The sequence below is a fragment of the Eurytemora carolleeae genome, unplaced genomic scaffold, assembly GCF_000591075.1.
Source record: "Eurytemora carolleeae unplaced genomic scaffold, Eaff_2.0 scaffold757, whole genome shotgun sequence".
Classification (NCBI taxonomy): Eukaryota; Metazoa; Arthropoda; class Copepoda; order Calanoida; family Temoridae; genus Eurytemora; species Eurytemora carolleeae.
In genome coordinates this window covers 22,328-39,102 of record NW_019396660.1, presented here as the reverse complement: position 1 = coordinate 39,102, position 16,775 = coordinate 22,328, and the positions used below count along the sequence as shown (strand labels likewise).

The following is a 16,775-nucleotide window of genomic DNA, read 5'->3' as shown; positions in this document are numbered from 1 at the left end:
TTTACTACTATAGTTATCAGATGTTCGGGGATACCATAACATATCAATTTTCGGGATTTCCCTCGTAAAGGATGAGACCTAACGATAACCTAAAAAACATGACGCCTTGGGGATTGAATTCGATCTTAATTTATTTAAGAAAAGCCTTTTTATTGTTTAATACATTAAACACATTAGTCAGCTGCTGAAAATTGAGAATGTTATAAAAACATTTTTCTTATCCTTTGTGGGTAACCCTGCAGTTAATAAAACCAAATTTATTATTTCCTTTCAAATAAAATCTTTTTAAAATTTTGCAACTTTAAACAAAACATAAAAAATGTTATATTTAGTTGTACACACTCTTCTTGCTGAAATAAGTTCGGAGGCATTGAAAATCTAAATATAAGCCTTTAAGAACTAAGTATTAAAAACATTGAACAATATAATCCTACATACTACCTCCACCGACCCCCCCCCTTCCCCTCCTCGGCCAATATTCCTAAATCTTATTTTTGATGCTGACGCGTGTAATCTTAAAGAAATTTATTAGATTTGATCTGTCAATTTTATTTCCGGTTGGATTTTATCTATATTTATTATTTATAGGAATTTGAAAAAATCATTTCGTCATATTACCATTTTTGTGTAACTTGCCCATTGGAAATTCATTAGGATATTATTATCTGAATCTACAAAAAAATGAACCCCCCCCCCCCAGAACATTCCAAACGTGTCACAGAAATCCTAATTAGAGTTTAGATTGACCACCTTTCGATTTGTTCTGTTTCCCCCACCCCCCCTTTTCTTCCTTAATCCCCCCCCTCATAATTTCCCTAGTCCTGTCTGAAAAACGGTAGTTTAACCAGTGAAAATTTGTTGTTTTTATAAAATATTTTTACAAAAAAAGCATTGTTAAATTCTCGAGAGTTTTAACAAGTTATTGTTTTGTTTTGAGAAAAATAAAATAGTTTAAAGGGAACGTTCAAAACTTATATTTTAACGCCAGACATTTTCCAGATTGGGACCAGATTGGGACCAGATTATAAGAAGATGCTTCTATATACAGGGTTGTACACACAGGACAAGACTTTGGAGACGATTGTACAGAATTTATACTTAATTCTTTAATTCAAGATTCTTAACAAAATGTCTCATTTTGCCATATCAATGAATAAGCCATTTAAATGCTATCTTCAAGACAGAACACTCGATTAAACCTTAGGATCTTCATATAATATGGGTTATTGGTCGTATTTACAGTCTCATCCTTCTCTTTTGCACTGCTGAAAACTGAAGTTGTTTTTAGTCTTTTTTAGTCTGAGTAGTTCAACTAGTTCAACTACTTCCCGCTATTCATTAAATTTGGTCCCATGATTATTTTCTTCTTAGAAGCATCGAATCTACAAAAATCTCGAACCAACCGTAAAATTATTCGTCGTTGTAACTCTTCTTATTTTTTTACAAACTTTCCCTTTATTGGCCAAGAGAGATTAGAGTTAAAAAGGAAATTGAAAAGAAAATAATGAGAAAACAAGAAAACATGAAACCAACGTGGCGGTTTTAACTTTTAATAAAATGTCCTTTATCTATGCACTTAAAACCCTTTTAATGTAGATTTTCTATCATTTACCTAATTAGTTGGATTATGTATTCTAGACATTTAAATTTATTAAACCCTATTTTTGGCGTATTTTAAATGAGAAATCAAAACATGACTAAAAATATTTTGATATAGACAGAATTCACGTTTATGTAGTTTGTTTAACGTGTATTACTTAGTATGTGAGACAGGTCATTCTTTTAGAAATCAACGTGATCATTAAGAGCTTTGCGTCCTTAGTCCTCCTTTCACAATAAACCTATATTGTAAATTATTGATATCCATATATTTCCAAGATTTTGTGAGCTGTGACTGCAGGCGTAGTTTTAAGGGACCAGGAGCTGAAATCTTAAGAATGGTGGATATCGAGATTAATGCTTGATCTCCTCTTTTTCTTAATCTCCAGTTTAAATAATGCTTGTTCTCCTCTTGTTATTAATCTCAAGATTAATTAACCGATCAAAATTAAGGATATTCCATTTAAAAGTTTTCAGCTCAGTCTCATTCAAAGATTGCAATGCTCGCATCACAACAGGACCCTTAAAAGCGTTGTCTAGTTGGAGTTAAATAATATATCGATGTTTATGATTTTGTAAAGTGATTATTGTCTATTCTGCTGAAGGAAAAGTATATTGTCTATTCTGCTGAAGGAAAAGTATATTGTCTATTCTGCTGAAGGAAAAGTATATTGTCTATTCTGCTGAAGGAAAAGTATATTGTCTGTTCTGCTGAAGGGAAAGTATATTGTCTGTTCTGCTAAAGGAAAAGTTTATGACATATTATAATTTAACACTTTTAAACCTAAAAAAATGACAATATCTTCCACAAGATTGGTAAGATAAAGCTCAAGGGTAAAGTTGTGAATCGGGCATTACAATCTTTGCATGCAAGGCTACTTGAAATTACGCCTTCAGCCCTTTTAACAACTAAGCTTAGTTATTTTTTTAAGCTAGTTCCAGGACCGGATAAGACACTGTCTGGGTAGAGTCTATTCCAGGAATAGTTTAGACATTGGCTGGGTAGAGTCTATTCCAGGAACAGTTTAGACATTGGCTGGGTAGAGTCTAATCCAGGAACAGTTTAGACATTGGCTGGGTAGAGTCTAATCCAGGAACAGTTTAGACAGAGTCTATTCCAGGAACAGTTTTATAGACACAGGCTGGGTAGAGTCTAATAGAGTCTAATCCAGGAACAGTTTAGACATTGGCTGGGTAGAGTCTAATCCGGGAACAGTTTAGACATTGGTTGGGTAGAGTCTACAGCCCTTTTAACAACTGAGCTTAGTTATTTTTTTAAGCTAGTTCCAGGACCGGATAAGACACTGGCTGGGTAGAATCTATTCCAGGAATAGTTTAGACATTGGCTGGGTAGAGTCTATTCCAGGAACAGTTTAGACACTGGCTGGGTAAAGTCTAATAGAGTCTAGTCCAGGAACAGTTTAGACATTGGCTGGGTAGAGTCTAATCCAGGAACAGTTTAGACATTGGCTGGGTAGAGTCTAATCCGGGAACAGTTTAGACATTGGCTGGGTAGAGTCTAATCCAGGAACAGTTTAGACACTGGCTGGTTAGAGTATATTCCAGGAATAGTTTATACAATTGCTGGGTTTAGTCTATTCCAGGAACAGTTTAGACAATTGCTGGGTAGAGTCTAATCCAGGAGTTACTTGCAAAGTGTCCAACCAAGGACGGGAAATTCAATCCTACTTTCATCTTATACTTACAGTAATTAACAATTTTTATCTATACAAGATAACACAGCTGACACAGTAGTTTTGCTTCAAGTACTTTTAGTCCTTGTCACAAAACTAAATTTTCTAATCATTGTATCTCTGCAACCTTATATAAACCATTGATATTTAAAACTTATGTGTAAAAATATGTGGTTTGAAATAATGTTATTTATATTGATTAAAAAATTGTAAATTTTGTTAACTTGTATTAAGGTATTCGTATTTTAAAAAGGGTCCTAAGGTTTTTTGTCTTAGTAATTTGGGAAATTTATGACGCCCGTTGGTAGCAGTATAGTCACTCCAATCTCAACAGTAGATAAATTACTGGGATGACGTTGTAACTCCTCTTTCGCTTTTATTCTACAGTATAAAAACAAAGTTTTTTTGTTGTACAAGGATTTTAAAACTTTTGTTTCTTATCAATATTTGTTTAAAGAAAGAAGCATGCAATATTGCGAACAAAAATGAAATGAACTTCAGTTTAATGTGAATCACTAAGATGAAATAGCTATTTACAACACTGTTATTTTGGTTCGCAGTGTTATAAAGTTTTTGGACAAAAAATTTAAGTCCAAAAATTTTATAGCACGTCGTGCCAAAATGATAGTGTTATAGGTAATTTTCTGAAACGTTTGTGTACTTGTCTTATTTCAATGGCTGTTTCTAGATCAAATGAGCATTGAAACAAAGCAGAAGTTGATTTCAATTTTATTTTCATTTCAACCAAAAAGATACCCTAACTATCCTAAATTATTTGGAGAAAATCCGGGAACTAATCAAAACTTTATAGCACACGTGCTATAATGTACAGCTAATTTAACATCATAGCAAGATGATTACTTTATACCACGTTCATTATGAAAATCACGATGAAGTGAGTAATAATGATAAAGTATACTATAGTTCCATAAAGGTTTAGAGTAAGCGACGAGTACTAAATGCGATCAAAGTGTAAATTTTGTACTGATGAACCGGTTTAATAAGATTATAAGCTAAGTTTATTTAGAATAATATCTATTTGAAAAAAGTTTACCCCATATAAAATTTCACAATTTATGTGAAATATAAGAAATTGTAAAGTTTCATGAAGAAATCAAAAAGTTGGCAGTCGACAAACATATTGAGATAATGTTCATGGGGTGACGATACAAGTCTGGTCTAAACGATTTCGGAAACAGGCTTGACAACTTGTGCAAAAAAAAGTTACCAAGTAAGAAGCAAAATCTTTACAGTTTAAATTCTTTCTTCTGAGCAAATTAAGCAAAGCCTCAAAAGGGGGACCGAAAATATTTTTAAGAAACTTAGTTCAAAAATATCTTCTTGCAGGGACTGAAGAGATGTAATTCCAAGTTCCATTGCGACATGTCTGATTCTCATTGGTAGTTTTAGAATTTTTCTGTCATCAAGAATAAATAAGACATCCATGTATTTTTGGTGCAGGTTTCTAATGCAGAAAAAAATTAGAAAATGTTTAAAATAAAACCAGCTTGAACATTGATCAGATAAATGGTTAAAGGTAAAGTTGTAAATGACTCTCTTTAAAGCTGGTCACTTGAAATTACACCCACAGACCCTTGAATGCTCAGAATTAATGTTTAAAATTTCTTAATATTTGTTTACCTTCTGCTTTGCTGAAAACCCAGAATAATCCCTTTAAATGCCGCACTGTATTCTGCCCCTGTCTCCAGGAATATCTCCCCGACTGGAAAGTGAATGAAACCCCGCCTCTCTCTCCGGACTCTCAACCTCTCTTCCCGGAGTCTAAACCTCGGAGTTTTATAACCAACCCGGAGATAGTTTTCTCACAAAACTTGATCCGATAATTGTTATTGTTTATACAAGAAATTATAGATATTATAGCTTTCGTTAATTTATATATTTTTATTTTTATCTTACATTGTAACACAATTAATTGAAATAATAAATTGCAGAGTTTCCTGGACTGAACTTACCAAAATTCTGATTCTGCCCGTCCAAAAACCATATCTGCGGTCATGTGAGGTTTATAACTTTAAGTCAGTCTGTTTTAAATAAAAATTAAATAATGAGAATTTTAGAACGAAATGCAATTATCTTCTCTATATATAATACAAGACATTCGTATATATGTTGCGTATAGCCGGCCAAACGGCCGGACCGATTGGGCTGACATTTTTTGTGGACACTCAGGGGTTGCCGGGGGGTGTTTTAGGCTATAAAAATTCGAATTTTTTCTCAAATCTTTTTAAAAACATTTTTTTTCGTTTTCCACGGGCAACGCCATGCCCTTCAGCTAGTATTAAATAAATATGAAAGGTTTTCTTATGTTGAGTGCACGAGGTAAATAAAGGGTTTCTAATATTTACTGTAAAAACATAGGTATAAAACAAATACTACACTGTTACAATTAATATAGAATAAACACAGACAATTATACTTTCCTAATAATATCTGTCTATAGATAAGAATTCCTACAATATTTTCCCTATCTATAAATAAATTTGGCCTGTCTGTCTGTCTGTTTGTTTGTCTGTCTGTCTGTTTGTATCCAATAAACGTCAAAACGGCTGAACCGATCGGGCCCAAATTTTTTGTGGGACATTCGCAAAAATTTTTTCTTCTTTGTTTTTAAATGTAAACAAAAAGAACATGTTCACAATTTAAATAGAAGATGGGCGCGAAGCGCCCTAAAAGCCTATAAAGAAGGGCGCGAAGCGCCTTGAATTTCTAGTAAATGTATAAATGTGTAACATGTTATACTTTGTGAATGTTTGAGCTGATTTAAAAACTGTCTGTTAAACTAAAGTAAATTCTATGTTAGATTCAAATCTTATTTGTTTTTAATCATCACACTATGGAGAAAACTAATATATTTTTTGAATTTCTAATTGTAAAACCGGATAATTTTTTATAATACTTTTTTAATACTGGAAAATTACTGTAGAGAGAAGTCAAATTTTTACTTTACTGGTACGCATTGTGACCTCGTAGCTTATCTAGTGCCTCACATAAAAAAGGAGAATATTATACTCTTGTATGAAGAGGACTAAAAAAGCAATAACAGACCTAAGAATAATATAATATTGACATCCTAAACCTCTCACTTTATGTATAAGTTGTATCTATAAGCATTAATTCCATTTTAGTTTGCTTATACCCCCAACCCCCCACCCCGCCACCCCTCTCACTTTATGTATAAGTTGTATCTATAAGCATTAATTCCATTTTAGTTTGCTTATACCCCCCCCCCCCGCCACCCCTCTCAAGTAATATTCTAATAATTACTATTATTAATATTAATTTTATTAATTATTTCTTAATATTCCAATAATAAGGATCCATTATTAAGATTTGTTTTTATAATTATATTTCTGTATTTATGATATGACAGCTCAAATTCTGGAAGAGAGAAAATCAATTTTCCTACTTGACATCCCTGACAAAAACTTTACAAAGTTTTATTAAAAGTTTTTCTTAATATCTAAGGTAGGCCTTTTGAGGCACCATGCAGGTTACATGCTTACATAGATCCAGGCTGCTATGAAAAGTTGCATCATTTTTCAAGACTTGGTCGACTTTAAACTGTCGCAACGCCTTAGCATTTGACTTTACCTCAACCACTTACGTATAAATTTGTGTAGCCCCAGACAAATACATTTTAGACCTGTACAGCACTTGTTTTAGCTTTTGGTTTGAAGAATTAAGTAATTTGCAATTTTCTTATTGACCTTATAAAGAAAAGTTAGGATAGCTAGGCTTCGGCAAGGTTGTAATGCAAGGAAAGTTATTTCAGTGTTGTACGATTTTTTTGTACTGCAGTACTGTCTTTGGGCTCTAATGTAAACACAAGAGTAGGGGTGTCACAGCCTGACATGGGATCCATCTTTCAAATAAAAATCAATGAAATATTCTGGTCATAGGAAATTATTCAATAATATAATGAATTTATTCAAAAATATAATGAATGTAAGAGACAAATGTATTTGAATATATGATGAATGTAATAGACAAATGTATTTAAATATATAATGAATGTAAGAGACAAATGTATTTAAATATATAATGAATGTAAGAGACAAATGTATTCAAATATATAATGAATGTAAGAGACAAATGTATTTAAATATATAATGAATGTAAGAGATAATTATTCAAATATATAATGAATTATAATAGGGCTAAGCGAAAAGAAGCTTAATTTATATATAGGAGAGAAGAGGGAGAAGTATTGATCAAAAGGCATCATAATTATAATTAAGAAAAAAGTTTCAAAACAAAAGAAAATTTTACAAATAAACGGAGGAAAAAACTTGATTTTGAACAGAAAAATTAGAGATTGTGAGAATGAGCATGAACATTTAAAAGATCTGACGGTCAATAATTTTATTTTAAAATCACTTACCCTCCAAATTAATGTTTTCACAGACAATATTAAGGAGAAGTAAATGCTCCATTGTACCCCCCTCTTCGAATACTGAACGAACACTGATGCATCTATTATTGTTTACAAATTTCGCTCAAAGAAAACTGGTTTCAATATGTACGCAGAGTATACACAACTGCAATTAACTTTCCTTGCATTACCACTTGTGCTTCGGAGTCGTCGCACTGGAATATGCATTTTCCTAAAATTGTATTTGCAAACCTTCTCCGCTCTGAAGCTTAGGACAATATCTAATCTAAAATGGTTTGAGCAATCTTGAGAAAGAGAAAATGTCCAAAAACTGGATAGCACTAGAAAACCAAAATATTAGGGTTATACATATATAATATATTTTATGTTTCTTTAGTTAAAAAATTGAATATATTTCAAGCTTGGTATAATCTGTTTTTAATTAAAAAAAATAATTTTGTCAAAACCTTCATTTGGATTATTTATAAGGACTGTTATTAATCCTTTCCTGATCAGCTTACATTTTAATTAGTGGAGTTCTTAATGGTATTCATTAATATGTATCTCGTCTTTTTACATTATGCACAAGTAAAAATAGCTTACTAAATACTTAGCTTAGTAATGAGGGGGAAGGTAGTTTTAAATATTTTAAAAAAGGTTTTAGTGGAACATCTTGGAACACCCACACTTTGGAACATCTTGGAACACCAACATTTTGGTGTATCTTGAAACACCAACACTTTTGAACATCTTGGAACATCTAAACTTTGGAACTTCTTAGAATACCAACATTTTGGAATATTTTGGAACACCTACACTTTTGAATATCCTAAAACACAAAAATTTTTGGAACATCTTGGAACATCTACATTTTGAACATGTAATTTTACCATAGAACACCTTTGAACGTTTGGAACACCTCGGAACACATCAAAACAAGTTGAAATAAATTCTTTTTGAAATGCTTGTAAATTACTCGAGAATTTTTCCGTCTTAAAGGGAGTGTTCGCGAACAATGAAAGGGGGTATAGGCTTACGGCGAAAAAAATCGCTTTTGATCGCTACTAATCTTACTTCTATCTTTTGCGTCTATATGGAGAAAATTGTTAAAAACGGCTTATAGTGAAGAACGAAAGTTGCAATATACGACTCATTTAGTATACTATGCACTAAAACGCCGAAATAGTTGGCCGCTAGATATCGCTGCTCTCGATGCTTTGAGTGATTTACAAGTGGCAGAGACACCTTGCTGAAAAAATCGTTTTAAGTGCATTGTATACATAACAAATAACAAATATTATTATACGAATGCGTCGAAAAATAATCGATGACTTTAGGTTGTAATAGCTGAATGATTTGTTTGAAATTAAATTGATTATTTTACGATACGAGTCGTATATTGTAACTTTCTGGAATTTATATGGAAGCTATGTTCTTCAGTATAAGTCGTTTTTAACAATTTTCTCCTTATAGACGCAACAGACAGAAGTAAGATTAGTAGCGATAAAAAGCAATTATTTTTCGCCTTAAGCCCGTACCCCCTTTAATTTTTTGCGAACACTCCCTTTTAATAATTGATATTTCTAGGCAAACAAACGTTTGAAATGTTGGTTTCAGATTTTGTATTTTATGNGGATACCAGGGATACCAGGGATACCAGGGATACCTGGGATACCAGGGATACCAGTGATACCATGGAATGATAACAGAGATACCAGGGATACAAGGGATACCTGGGATACCAGGGATACCAGGAATACCAGGGAATAATACCAGGGATACCTGGGATACCTGGGATACCAGGGATACCAGGGAGCACAGGGATATCAGGGATACCAGGGATACCAGGGATACCAGGGATACCAGGGATACCAGGGATACCTGGGATACCAGGGATACCAGGGATACCATGGAATGATACCAGAGATACCAGGGATACCAGGGATACCTGGGATACCTGGGATACCTGGGATATCAGGGATACCAGGGATACCAGGGATACCAGGGATACCAGGGATACCAGGGATACCAGGGAATGATACCAGGGATACAAGGGATACCTGTGATACCTGGGAAACCTGGGATACCTGGGATACCTGGGATACCTGGGATACCTGGGATACCTGGGATACCAGGGATACCAGGGAATGATACCAGGGATACCAGGTATACCAGGGATACCAGGGATACCCGGGATACCTGGGATACCTGGGATACCAGGGATACCATGGGGTTAAAATAAAGGGAAGAAGAGGGGGGGAGCAATCTTGAGATTGTTTTTCTATAATGTTTATCTAATATTAATATAGATATATCATGCTTATCTATACACCACTGGACAGTAGGTATACAATAATGCATCAGTTGGGAAATATAATTATAATAATGGAAGAAAATACTTTTAGGATTTCATAGTGCGAATATTAAAATAGGGGTGGGGAGGGGGGTTATCTTATCTCTTTTTTTATCTAATTGGTAGACGAAAAATCAATTAATAGAGATTGTTTTTTTTGTACTATTCAACAGTGAATGCGCACATAGATATTTTTCTATAACTGGTTCATTTTCTCACTAATTTGATTATCATTCTTCAGAGGAATATCATCGTCATCTAAAAAATTAAATATCGCATTTTTTACAATTATAAATCTTTAAAATCTATTCTATGACGGGTACAAAATATGCTCTACAGGTATTTACGTCAGAAATTGTACCAAATAATTTTTTTCTTTTTTTCGGGTGGGGGGGGGTGAGGCCGAGGAGACCCCCCTCCCTCTTCAAGTCATGGTAAAGCGAAAAGTCGATAAGAAAAGTATTTGTTTTGAAATTCAGTGTTAAAGGACAGCTTGAGGGAGAATAATTTTCTATTTTCTGTTAATTAACATTTTCTAAAGATATTTAGGAAATTGTCATTTTGTTGATTTTTGTCTGTTTGACCAAACTAGGATGAATAATTTTTAAGTAGCATAATGAAGGGATATTACAGCTTTTTTGAGGTTTTTTTTGCATAAATATCTTTAGTTTAACTTGAATATCACAATTGATCAATATCATAGTTCTAATACAATACAGTCAATAACATAGTTCTAATACAATACAGTCAATATCATAGTTCTAATACAATACAGTCAATATCATAGTTCTAATACAATACAATCAATATCATAGTTCTAATACAGTCAATATCATAGTTCTAATACAATACAGTCAATAACATAGTTCTAATACAATACAATCAATATCATAGTTCTAATACAGTCAATATCATAGTTCTAATACAATACAGTCAATAACATAGTTCTAATACAATACAATCAATATCATAGTTCTAATAAAATACAGTCAATATCATAGTTCTAATACAATACAGTCAATATCATAGTTCTAATACAATACAGTCAATAACATAGTTCTAATACAATACAGTCAATAACATAGTTCTAATACAATACAGTCAAATGTCCCGTACCGTCGATTAGTCATGCATACATAAGCCAAGAGTATATGCAGTAGATGAAGGATGCCAAGATTTCTTCATTTTTTATGATATAGTCTCTTGCTCATGCATTTACTAATTGTATTTGTTTAGTTCAGAATCATCTTCATTTTTAGTTTTTATTTTATCAAGAAAATTATAGTTTCTCCTCAGCTTTATCAAGAAAATTCTATTATGTCCTTAGCTTTATCGAGAAAATTATATTCTGTCCTGAGCTTTATCAAGAAAATTTTATTTTGTCCTGAGCTTTATCAAGAAAATTATGTTTTGTCCTGAGCTTTATCAAGAAAACTTTGTTCTGTCCTGAGCTTTATCAAGAAAATTATATTTTGTCCTCAGCTTTATCAAGAAAATTATATTTTGTCCTCAGCTTTATCAAGAAAATTATAATTTGTCCTCTGCTTTATCAAGAAAATTATATATTGTCCTCAGCTTTATCAAGAAAATTTATATTTTGTCCTCAGCTTTATCAAGAAAATTTATATTTTGTCCTCAGCTGTATCAAGAAAATTTAAGCCCAAAAACTTTTTAACTCATCGTGCCAAAAAATGTTTAAGAAATATTTAAAATTTTTGGTAGAAAATCTGGAAACTAATGACTCTTCATAGCACCGTGCTGAAATCTATAGTTAATTTAACATTATGGCACATCTATAATGCAATTTACCATGAAGTGCCCATGAGTGATCAAGTACACAACAGTTTAATAAATACAAAACAATGGGACTGAGTCTCATTGATCTAGTGTTTCACTTTTTACTATAGTTTCAGTAGAAGTAAAAATTTCCATTTACTGACTCATAACCCTAATTGGGTAATGAGATAGATAGAAAGATAGATGTTACCGACATACTATTTCTATTGGTTCAGAATAGACAACAAACACATGACTGAACTCTGATTGGATCAGGTGCTAATGGATTCGGCATACAGGAATGTTTTGGAGGGGAAATTTTCAATCATGATGGAGGTACATTTTCGATGTGGAATTTTAATTAAAAATAAACGTCCCTGGCCTGGAAATGTTATACAGGAGAATCCTTTTAAGTAATAATAAAAAGTGAATGTAAGGTTGTATATATGTTTATCATGTACTAGTGTGTATGTATGTTTATCATGTACTAGTGTGTATGTATGTTTATCATATACAAGTGTGTACGTATCTATGTTTGTCATGTACAAGTGGGGGTGTATGTTTATCATGTACAAGTGTGTATGTATGTTTATCATGTACAAGTGTGTATTATATATATATTGTATTTTATGTTTGTCTTTTCCGTTTGTTTATATTTCCGTTCATACCTCCTCACGGGAAGCCGTAGTACATTTGAATTTCCGAGCCGGGTCAACCTTTCCGGTCCCAGTTTGCACTGTATCGCCCGGACATTGAGTAAAGACACTCAATAGGACTAGCCGGTGCAACAAGATTGACGCGGTCAGACTTTGGGTTGAATTTACTTTTACTGAAGGATCAGAGGTGCGTGTTTTTAACACCTGAACTGATTTGCTTCAAATTTTGATTTGCACAGTCGATAGAACCACGGAAACGTTCCTTAGTTTGGTTTAAAGGTTCTTAGTTGAGCATAGGTTGACTTATATTGAGAAAGTTTAATTTTCAGGTAAAGATAGTACGGTATACATATTGCTTATATACGGGATTAAGATAGTACGGTATACATATTGCTTATATACGGGATTAAGATAGTACGGTATACATATTGCTTATATACGGGATTAAGATAGTACGGTATACATATTGCTTATATACGGGATTAAGATAGTACGGTATACATATTGCTTATATACGGGATTGGGCTGTCAAATGGACATAAGGGAAAAGAACTCAGATTATGAGATGGAAAAAAGATAATTTGCATATATTCACTTTCTAAAAAACTGTTTTAAGATAATTATTATTCCTTGAGATTGTTTCTTCACAAAGGTTAAAAACAAACTGTGTAGATGTGTGAATAAAGAGTGGGGGTGGGGGTCGATCTAATTAACGAACTTTTGCGTAAGTCGGGGGAGGGGGGGGGAACGGCTTGTTCAAGGAGGTAAGTCTTCATTTAACGCGCCAGGGATGCCAGATGTCTGTTTATCATTTGTGTTATTGTTTACAATCTTTATTATTGTTGTTACGCAAGAACTAGTTCTTCAACAGTCCAAAAACGTCAAAGTGTACGGAAACCCTATCGCCCCCTCCTTCTATTCAATTCTCCTTATGTATAATCATATACTTCTATCCTTCTTCATGTATTTATCTGTATTACAACAATCAATCATTTATATATACTATAACATACATCATTCATCCTAGAGGCATAGAGTGCATTGAAAAAAAGAATATGATTTTTATAACTTTTAATAGTTTTATCGCACCTTATTTAAAGTCAAATTCAACTCTTCTTAATTATCTTGAAGAAAGAGTTTGCTTTAAAAAATGTATTCACACTCAATTTAAAAAACGGAAAATGAATATCGGTGTAAATAAAACTTCTTTTTATCTTTTTTATCTACACTGCATAATGTACAAAGTTATGAAAGCATTACAAGAAAGAACTTCTTTCAGAGAAATCCAAGTTTAGAAGAATATATGATAATCTATAGATTATGCCAACAAAACACCATACATACAATAAAGCGTCATCAAAAGTACAACGTAAAATTTTAAAGAAAAACTAAAAATTAAAAACTATAACAGTGAAATTATAATAGTAGCGTACCTAAAATTTCTAGGCTCCTCTAGGTCATCTTAATTTTAATATTTGATCCATATTTAAAAAATAAGATTTGTTCGAAATTTTTATTCAAATACCGTCACATATATTTGAGTTTGGACACATGTGCGCAGTTTTATATTTCTCGAGACAGTAACATGTTAACGTTTTCATTTTTTTGAAAAACGGTTGTTTTGTTATGAAAACGACGATGAAAAATCGAAAACGAAGCGATCGTTTTTTCAAAAAGTTCGTTCTTCAAAAATGGTCGTTTTTAAAACGATTGTTTCGCTAACGATTGTTAACGAAGAGAGGAAACCGACATGAAGGGCATCAGTACTTATCATTGAAAATATCAAGAAGTTTTAATTTTTTTAAAAGGTTGACATAAAAATGTTAATAATTCATTGATTGCTTTTTCTACCATTAACTTGGCCAAACATACATACATACAAGATTAACATTAACGAGACAATAATTGACCCATGAAGGTCAAAAACAAATTAATATTAATGTGTTCTTCTTTAATGATTTTGTAAAAACTTTTCTCTAATACACATATTGTAAAAACATATATTATTCTGACCTCTGGACTTGGCTCAAATAAGGCCTCAAATCACAAGCTGTTTAACTTTCCTAATTTCTATGATATGTGCAACCTAATATCTTTATATACCGGCCTTGGATATTTAAAAATATAACATAGTTAAATACATTTTAAGTAAGATTGAAATCTTAGATGTTTTCGAACTCTAGTTATACAAGAGCTTTGAGAAGAATAAAATGTTTGAATTACAAATGTATAATTCTGTATAAATTTCTCATAACTAGCCTTATAGGGCGCTTTGCGCCCATCTTCTTAATTAATTGTGAACATGTTCTCTTTGTGTACATCGTAAAACAAAACAAAAATAATTCGCGGATTTTCACAAAAAATTTCGTGGATTTTCAAAATTTTCAAAAGTTTAATGAAGATCGAATTTTGATGGAGACAAATATTTGAAATTTTGATCATTCACAAACCTTCCCTGTGGTCACGTGATGTCCCACAAAAAATTTGGGCTCGATCGGTTCAGCCGTTTTGACGTTTATTGGATACAAACAAACAAACAGACAAACAGACAGACAGACAGACAAGCCAAATTTATATATAGAAGAAATAATCTCATATGAATTCGTAGAATCAAATCTAGAGGAGATACGAGGTCACAATGTTGACCAGGCAACATCCCATAAATTTGACCGTCTCCTTAAGCTTAGTTTGCAGTAACTTTCAGCTATTGGAAGCTATATATATATTGGGCTTGTCTGTTTGTTTGTTTGTCTGTCTGTTTGTTTCCAATAAACGTCAAAACGGCTGAACCGACATCACGTGACCACAGGGAAGGTTTATGAATGATAAAAATTTTAAAAAATGTATTTTAAAGGTTTTAATTTTGTAAAAAAAATTGAATTCTTGAAAATCCGCGATTTTTTTTTTAAAAACCGCAAAAAAAAATTTTCTTTGTTTTTAAATGTAAACAAAAAGAACATGTTCACAATTTAAATAGAAGATGGACGCGAAGCGCCTTAAAAGCCTAGAAAGAAGGGCGCGAAGCGCCTTGAATTTCTAGTATTTATATATTGGGATAAATATATTGGGATATATGTATATTGAGATATTGGGATATATATATATATATTGTGATAATATTGGAAATTGGAATATATATTGGGATATATATATATATTGGGATACATATATTGGTTGTTTAAAGAATTGTAACTACTGAGGATCGTCATTATCATGTTTAGTATAATTCTTTTTTAATAAAAAATGTGAAGTTAAAAACTGAAATATATTGGGATATATATATATATTGGGATAAGAATATCAGAGTTTGAGACGAGTAATTTCCTGCACCGAAAACCTAATAATGATGTGTTATGTAAATGTAAGAAAAGTGACTTGATCTATCTTGGGATCACGGGGATCCAAAGGGTGCAAGCTCTCAAACACAGATTGATGAGAATTTAGCAAATTACTAGTTTGAAACTAAAGTTGAACACAAGTGATTTACGTTTTTAAATGTATAAGTCTAGGGCTAGACAAAAGTGAGTGTGAGTAATTGTAAGGTAAAGCACAGGCCAAGGCGCTTCAACAATTTAAAGTTGACCCAGTCTTTATAATTGATGAAACTTTGCTTAGCAGTCTGAATCTATGTGGCGCTAATTAGGCACATCGGAAACAAGGTTGAAGGAATCAGTCACAAACTCTGATTTTCTAATCCCTATATCATTAAACCCCAATGTCGTATTTTGTTAGATCTAATAACTTATGTTTGAAATATCAAAGGTGGCAAAGAAAATTTGAGTTTGTGACATAAAATCAACTCCTTAAAAAGGAAATAATTGTCAGCTGCTTCCTTTTCTACCTGAGCTGCTTCCGGAATCTCTGCTACTTTAGCTGCTTCTATACTATAACGGCTTTGCCACCTCATACATTTTTCAGTTTTTATATTAAAATTTGGGTAGCATATGGACTTTTATATAGATATGTTTATACTTTAGAAAAATAAGTTGTGTTTATGAATGAATAAGGATGAAAAGTGGTTGTACTATAAACTGTACTATAAACTGTACTATAAACTGTACTATAAACTGTACTATAAACTGTAATTACCAAAATATATCATAATATAATGGTTTTATCTAAATCACTTGTATCTTAACATACTCCACTAAAGTGTTCACTATAAGCAATACAGCTAGAGATTCTCTGTGACGGTCAACGTGTACAGTGTACACTAAGTAACTGAATGAATGACAAATTCTAAAATTTGAGAGACAAGCATATAGTGTTTGCAATGAATATATGATATAGGCGTAAAATAGAAA

The 16,775-nt window shown here is 32.4% G+C and overlaps 1 protein-coding gene across 5 annotated transcripts in view; it reads right to left on the bottom strand.

Moving 5' to 3' along the window:
• Positions 1–16,483, bottom strand: part of LOC111707039 (FMRFamide receptor) — a 59,807-nt gene extending 43,324 nt beyond the window's left edge. Inside the window, exons 1-2 of one of the 5 annotated variants that reach the window (XM_023480029.1) lie at positions 16,313–16,483; positions 4,935–5,075 (exon numbers count right to left, since the gene is read on the bottom strand). The gene's annotated coding sequence lies outside the window, so the exon portion shown is untranslated. Of the gene's footprint in view, positions 1–4,934; positions 5,076–5,266; positions 5,408–7,695; positions 7,737–14,484; positions 14,632–16,312 lie in introns of those variants that run through there. The other 4 variants (XM_023480027.1, XM_023480026.1, XM_023480030.1 and 1 more) reach the window with 4 other exon arrangements.
• Positions 16,484–16,775: the final 292 nt, after the last annotated feature.